This window comes from Corylus avellana, chromosome ca8 (genome assembly GCF_901000735.1).
Source record: "Corylus avellana chromosome ca8, CavTom2PMs-1.0".
In the NCBI taxonomy this organism is placed as follows: Eukaryota; Viridiplantae; Streptophyta; class Magnoliopsida; order Fagales; family Betulaceae; genus Corylus; species Corylus avellana.
This window is the reverse complement of record NC_081548.1, coordinates 6,997,164-7,004,077: the sequence shown is the minus strand read 5'-3', so window position 1 is coordinate 7,004,077 and position 6,914 is coordinate 6,997,164. Positions and strand designations below refer to the sequence as shown.

The 6,914-nt window shown below is 33.5% G+C and overlaps 1 long non-coding RNA gene across 1 annotated transcript; it reads left to right on the top strand.

The window, feature by feature from the left end:
- The first annotated feature begins 4,582 nt into the window (after nucleotides 1-4,582).
- LOC132190199 (uncharacterized) lies at nucleotides 4,583-6,906 on the top strand. The gene is made up of 3 exons (XR_009441104.1): nucleotides 4,583-4,798; nucleotides 5,610-5,701; nucleotides 6,775-6,906. It is a non-coding gene; the product is annotated as an uncharacterized LOC132190199 (long non-coding RNA).
- The last annotated feature ends 8 nt before the right edge of the window (nucleotides 6,907-6,914 follow it).

Sequence of the window (6,914 nt, the reverse complement as noted above, 5' to 3'; positions counted from 1 at the left end):
TACTCAGTTCGAAATTTTTACAAAAATAAAATAAAATAATTGTACTTAATTAATGCAGGGCTTTCCAGTCATGATTTCAAATTATATTTTAGATGTTGATTTATGCACAAATATATCACTTATATAAAAACTACAAGATTCATAAATAAAATCAACATCCAGACGTTGACTGTTTGATTGTAGCCTTCTAGGGGGTGTTTGGCAAAGGTGTTGGGCAGCTTAGATACTGTAGATTTTCCATATATGTGTATTTAATAAAATAACTCTTAGTAGAATTACCATATTAGCCTTCACTTTTTTTCTTTTTGTTTTCCAGCACTCTCGATTACCCTTCATCTCCCTCACTTTCTTTCCTCTCCCTGTCTTCTCACAGCCGTGAATTTCACATTCTCACTCTCTGCTCTCACAGCCTCTCGCCCTCTCCACACTCTCTCCGCTTGCTCTGTTCTATTTTTTTGTTCACCGCCTACTCTGTTTCTTGGGTATTTGAAAGAAGGTTTCTAAGCTCACAGCTATGAATTTCACATTCTTTCACTGCCATGTCTTCAAAGGCCAGGACTACGAGGCACCTTTTCTTTTCCATTCTTTGTCTTTTCATTGAAATTTTTCTGTGTGTTGATTGTTGTGGTCGTGGGTTAGTTTTTTCTGAGGTTTTGCAGAGGAGTTGTGATTCTTTGAATGATATTTTTGTGTTGTTGTTCTGCGATTATGGGTAATTCCATTTTTGTGCCTGGGATCTTTGGGTTTTTCTTGATTTTTGTTTCTCGATAAGTTTTACCTGGGCCAACATTTTCTTCTTTTTTGTACTCCCTGATTACTTTGATGGACATGAAGCTAGCGCAGGGGGGACACCCAAAATATAAAACCCTAACTATTTGCCTAGAGAATCAGTGAAAAATGAATGAAACTACTTTAAAATCCTACACACAGCAGAAATAACCGTAAAATCAGCTATAAAGGATCCAAAATCCCAATTTCCAAACATTTCCCTTCCCCGATTTTCTAGACAACCAAACAGGGAAAAAAACACAAAAAGTATCCAGAGAAAAATAAGGGCAATATGGTCAAAGAAGCTGAAATATTGATGTTAAAAGTTCAAAATTGGATGGTCAACTAGTCAAAAGGTGAACAGGGTCTAGGACAACCCTGTTGCCAAACGAAGCCCTAGGGGTGCATGATGATTCTCTTTTTCTTGGACCCATCCTGACCCTGCGATGATCCGTCCACGTGTTACATTGGAGAGCTGGGAATGTGTGGACGTGGTACAGTGGATCTGATAAAATGCTATCCGAACTAAATTTTTCATAAATCCGTTTGTTGGAATTTCCTACAAAAATTTAATAAACTAAAAATAATGTATTTCTTACGTGTTAATGATATGAGTAAAGATATAAGAAAGATTTGAATCCTCCTAAATTTGATGTGACATTTAAAATCACAAATAGATTAAAATTTAATAATAATCACCTTGAATTTAATGGTAATTTTAAAAGTCATGTCACATTTGGAAGGATTCTCCTTATATCATTACTTGAATGATACATGTCACTTTTAGCAATTAGTTGGTATTTTGTAAGAAGTTTCTATCCAAATATTTATTTGTTAGCTTTTTTTTCTGTTAACTCACTAATAGTTAGGATCAACTCCAACCCTAGGTCCACCCCGATCCTATAAAACATGTTTTTTTTTTTTCTTTGTCATTTTTTCTGAGTTTTCTATTTTTCAAAACAAAAATGTTAACAAATAATCATAAAAACAAAATGCTCATAAAACATTTAAAATTACCTGTACCTTTATAGAAGATGGGAACTAAGTTAATTTTAGAAGGGAAGAGTAAGATGGCCCAAAGTAAAAAAAAAAAAAAAAAAAAATAGGACCTTAAATGGCTCACACTAGCTGATTAGCCCCTCTAGTTTCATCACATCAAAATATTTTTTTTTCAAAACAAAAAGGAGAGTGCTAGGGAGCCAAACAAATAAACTCAGAAAAATTTTCAAACTGACGTAGCAGACCATAAGTGACAGACAAATGAGAGAGAATTGCATTTTTTTTTTTAATTTAAAAACCCTTGCCACGTTAGTTTGAAAATTTTTCTGAGTTAATTTATTTGGCTCCTTAGCACTTTTCAAACAGAAAATAAAAATACACCATCTAAAATATATATATATATATATATATATATATATATGGGAAAAATGCAAAATTAGTCCCTGTAGTTTACCTGATTTACAATTTACTCCTTATGATATCAAAACAAACTTAGAGGTCCCTATGGTATGCAAAAAAAATATAATTTAGTTTATGCAGTTAAGTTTCATCCATTAACTTAACGGATTCCGTTAGTGTGCTACGTCACATCCAATAAAAGTATGACACATGTTATATTTTATTTATAACTTTTAAAAAGCATACTTGAATTTTCCATGTCATATTATTATGCCAACTAATATTCCCACCTTAGATTTACTCCATGTCAAACACAAGGAAAATATTTTTAGAAAACCTAATTCTACCAAATTATTGATACTAGCACCGCCATCTTCTTTCTCTTCTTCACGGACGTCGTGTTCTTCTTCTTCTTCTTGTCTTGTCTTCCTTTTTTTCTTGGCTCTCTTCTCATCTTTTGAAATTCTGAATCTGTTTCTTAATTTAATTTCCTCTTCTCTTCCTATCTTCTACTTTTTCTTGACTCGGCTCTTATGCTTGTCTCCTCTGTTGAAATTTCTCTTTTTCTTGGCAACTTTCAAGAGGGAAGTACATAGACAGAGACGGAAAAAAAAAATTTATGTTGCTTGACAGAGACAGAGAGACATAAGAATTTTTTTAACCCAAATTCCATTGAAAAGAATTCACTAATTCTATCAAAAAAGAAAAGAAAAACGAATTGAATAAGTCAAAACAGCAATTTGAAGTTTCTGTTGCTTTTCGTTGGAGATAGTGGGATTAAAAAAAGTGAATTCCTTTTTTTTTTTTTTTGGGATCTACTATTGTGTTTGCTTTTTGTGGATTTTGTTTGCCCCTTTGTCTGAATGAAACACAAAGAATTGACATTTTCTCAACTGCACATTCATACATATATTTGCGTATGGAGTTTTGACCAAGACCATTCAAAGAACTCCAATGTTGTGTTTGTACATACTATATAAAAGTAATCACTTGACTGAAGGTCGTTAAGCCTGGAACATATGTGGATGATGGGCTCATTAACAATTGGAGGTCCTCCTTCTCCCCACCTAATCCTGTTAAAATCACTTCTTTCAATGCTAATGGTGAAGAACACGACGTTGGTGAAGAAGAAAAAGAAGATGGTGGCACTCATATCAATAAATTGGTAGAATTAGGCTTTTTAAAAATATTTTACTTGTGTTTGACGTGGAGTAAATCTAGGATGGAAATATTAGTTGGCATAATAATATGACATGGAAAATTCAAGTATGCTTTTTATAAGTCATAAATAAAATATGACATGTGTCATACTTTTATTGGATGTGACATGGCACACTAACGGAATCCGTTAAGTCAATGGATGTAATTTAACTGCAGGAACAAAATTATTATTTTTGCATACCACAGGAACCTCTGAGTTCGTTTTGATATCACAGGAAGTAAATTGTAAATCAGGTAAACCACATGGACTAATTTTGTATTTTTCTATATATATATATATATATATATATATATATATTAATAAACAATTTAAAGCACAAACATTTTTACAATATCAAAATATTTTTCACAAAACAAAATTAAGAAAACACTTTTCAAAATTATTATCAAACGTATCCGACTGTCATATGATTGCCAAGAAATAAAACAAGTTGGTAGCCCAATAGTTATATATGCTCGATCATTGTTTCTCCATTCATGCTTTGGAATGGAGTTTTGATGTTCATAAAAAAAGAGAAGAAAAAAGTATTATTAAACAAAAAACTTATAAATATTTCTTCTAGATTCAGAAATCATTTTTCGCCGAAACAGATAGAGCTTACATTAGAATTGAATCAAACTATAATCTATCTTAATCTTGTAAAAATATTTATAGGTTCTTTGTTTAATAATACTTTTTTCTTCTCTTTTATTTTTTAATAATAAAAGTATTAATGAATAATAAAAAAATATAAAAAATTCAAAACTACTTTATCTTTGTATCACATTATAATAATTTTGTTTAATAAAAAAAATAAAAATATATGAAAAAATAAAACCTAAAAAATATGTGGCTGAACCTCTTCTCTGCCTTTTTGTTATTTTTAAAAACTAAACAAATTTGTATATCCATAAAATTATATTTGATATTCTTCTTTGTCCATTCCATCTTTTCACATGCCCAATCTATCTCCTCAACTCAAAATCCAGACCGTCCTTTTAAATTCACCTTAGCGGGAAAATGAATTAATATCACAGACAGAGAGAGAGAGAGAGAGAGAGAGTCAGACAATCAGACACGGGCTTTCTTCTGTTGTTTCTCTAATGGCGCCCAAGAAACGAAGCGACAAGCAGCAAGGCCCAGTGAAGCCCGAGTTGCAGGCGAGGGTGACTCGGAGCTCGGCCAAGCGAGCCGCCAAAGCCCGGCTAAGTCGGAGCCCGAGTTGCTGAAGAAGAAGAAGACGAAGAGGGCTGCGAAGAAGGAAGAAGAGCACGAGGAGAAAAACTCGGCGCCGAACTCGAAGACCGTCATGATTGAGCAGCCGGAACCTGAGTTGCCGAAGAGGAAGGCCAAGAAGGTTGAGAAGAAGGAAGAAGAGCTAGAGGAAGTAAACTCGGACACGACCGCGAAGACCATCGTGATTGAGCACTGGTGAGTGAGTTTTTCACTTTTAAGTGAAAGAAATTTAGCGTTGGTTTGTTTGGCTCGGAATAGAAGCCAGAAATCGAAGAAAAGTGAAATGTTGAGGTTTATTTAGTTATTCTTGTCCTTTTACTTATTGTCATTAGTAAGTTGATTAGGGCTTTTGTTATAATCAGCATGCTTCTTGGGTTGTTGGTTTATTTGGGGTTACATGTTGGAAATAGAGAGAGTCAATGTATGTTTACATTAATTCTTTCTGTTTGGTTGTTGAGAAAATAGAAGAAAGACATTGGAAAATGATGTTTTGAGTGTTGTAATTACTCTTTTTGGGGTTCAAAATAAGAAGACAAGAAAAATATCTACTAAAGGTTGAATTTTTTCTAACAGGCATTCAGGTTTTGAATGGTTCCCCTGTTTTTCCATTTGGTGTTTAGTGTGACTGTCAGAGTTCTGGATTTTCAGAATGTTGATGTTAGAATCTGAATAGTTTTGAGTTAAAAATCTTGTTATTGCATAATGTATTCATTTTCTTTGATGAGTATGGGGATTATTTCCCAAGATGTAGTTCTTTGATTTCTGCTATATGGCTCAGATGAGTACTGCTATACATCACTCCATTATCTCCCATCCCTTCAACTAAAAACCTATTTTCATACCCCAAATGTTGTGAGGGATCACACCACATAAGCTTTGGGAGGATAGGGAGGGGGAATAATGGGGTGATGCATAGCATTACTCGGCCCTGTAACAGCCCATTGCTTAGAAGATATAAACTTTCCATGTCATAGTTCTTCCTAATTTATTTGTTCTTTTACTCTAGCAAACAATGCAATTCATTCAAGACAAGGGCCATACAGGTGGAAGAAGGTTTGGAGAAAAGTGTTGCCGGTATCCCAGTGCAATCCTGACAAGGTATGCTTGGTGAATTTTATTAACTTTACTGACAGTTTCAGTAGTTGGGTCGAGCTTGGCATTCTTTTATCAATACAGCCGCTAGATATCATGAGATAAGTATCAAATTAGATTCTTCCTCTTCATCCTCTTGTCCAAAAAAAAAAAGAAAGAGTTTTGGTTTCATGATATGGAAGCACCTCTGCAAAGCCAATTCAACACTTTCATAGTACAATTGACCTGGTGTGTTTAATTAATGGGTTATGTGGAAGGGGGAAAAGGATTTAAGAATTCTTTAAACGATGAGACTACCATAATGTGGCTAGTCAATGCAGATTAGAGTCAAAAAACCGCATCACAACAAAAATCATGAGTAACCCCTCTACAATTCTGAAGGATGTTTCTTTTGTATAATGTTTTTTCCTTGAATTATTTTGATATATAATTGACTTTAGTTCATTATTCTAACGTGAATATTGAATTTTGGTGAATATATAGACATTGAAAGACAAAAACAACTGGATTGGCCAATACGTTACAAAATCATTAAAGGCGTTTCTCGAGGGATTATTTATCTTTATGAAGATTCTCGGCTTAGAATTATGCATCGTGATCTTAAAACTAGTAATGTTTTTTTAGATGAGGATATGATTCCAAAAGTTTTAGACTTTTGCATGGCTAAGATTTTTGGAATTGACCAAACTCGAGGAAACACTCATAGGATTGCCGGCACATTGTAAGTAATTTTACGTGCATTACATTATTTATGTAACACAAGTGAGAGCATGCATGCATGTCTTGTGGCTGACATTTGTATATGAATGATGCTGCTTTGTAGTGGTTACATGTCTCTAGAGTATGCTATGCATGAACAATTTTCTATAAAGTTAGATGTATATAGTTTTAGTGTCCTAATTCTTGAAATTATAATTGGAAAGAATATCAATTCTTTCAATCAATCATACGGTACTACTAGACACCTTTTGAGCCATGTGAGTAGTATGAACCAAATGTTCTAATTTTGTTTTTCTATGCTAATACAATCATATTCATCACATGATATTTATGTAATATTACTTAACCAATTGATGCAGGCTTGGAAACTTTGGAGGGATGGAACACACTTGGATTTGGTGGATCCAACATTGGGAGACTCTTATTTGAGAGATGAAGTCATTAAATGTCTCCATATTGGCTTACTATCTATACAGATTGATCCAGTTGATAGGCCAAC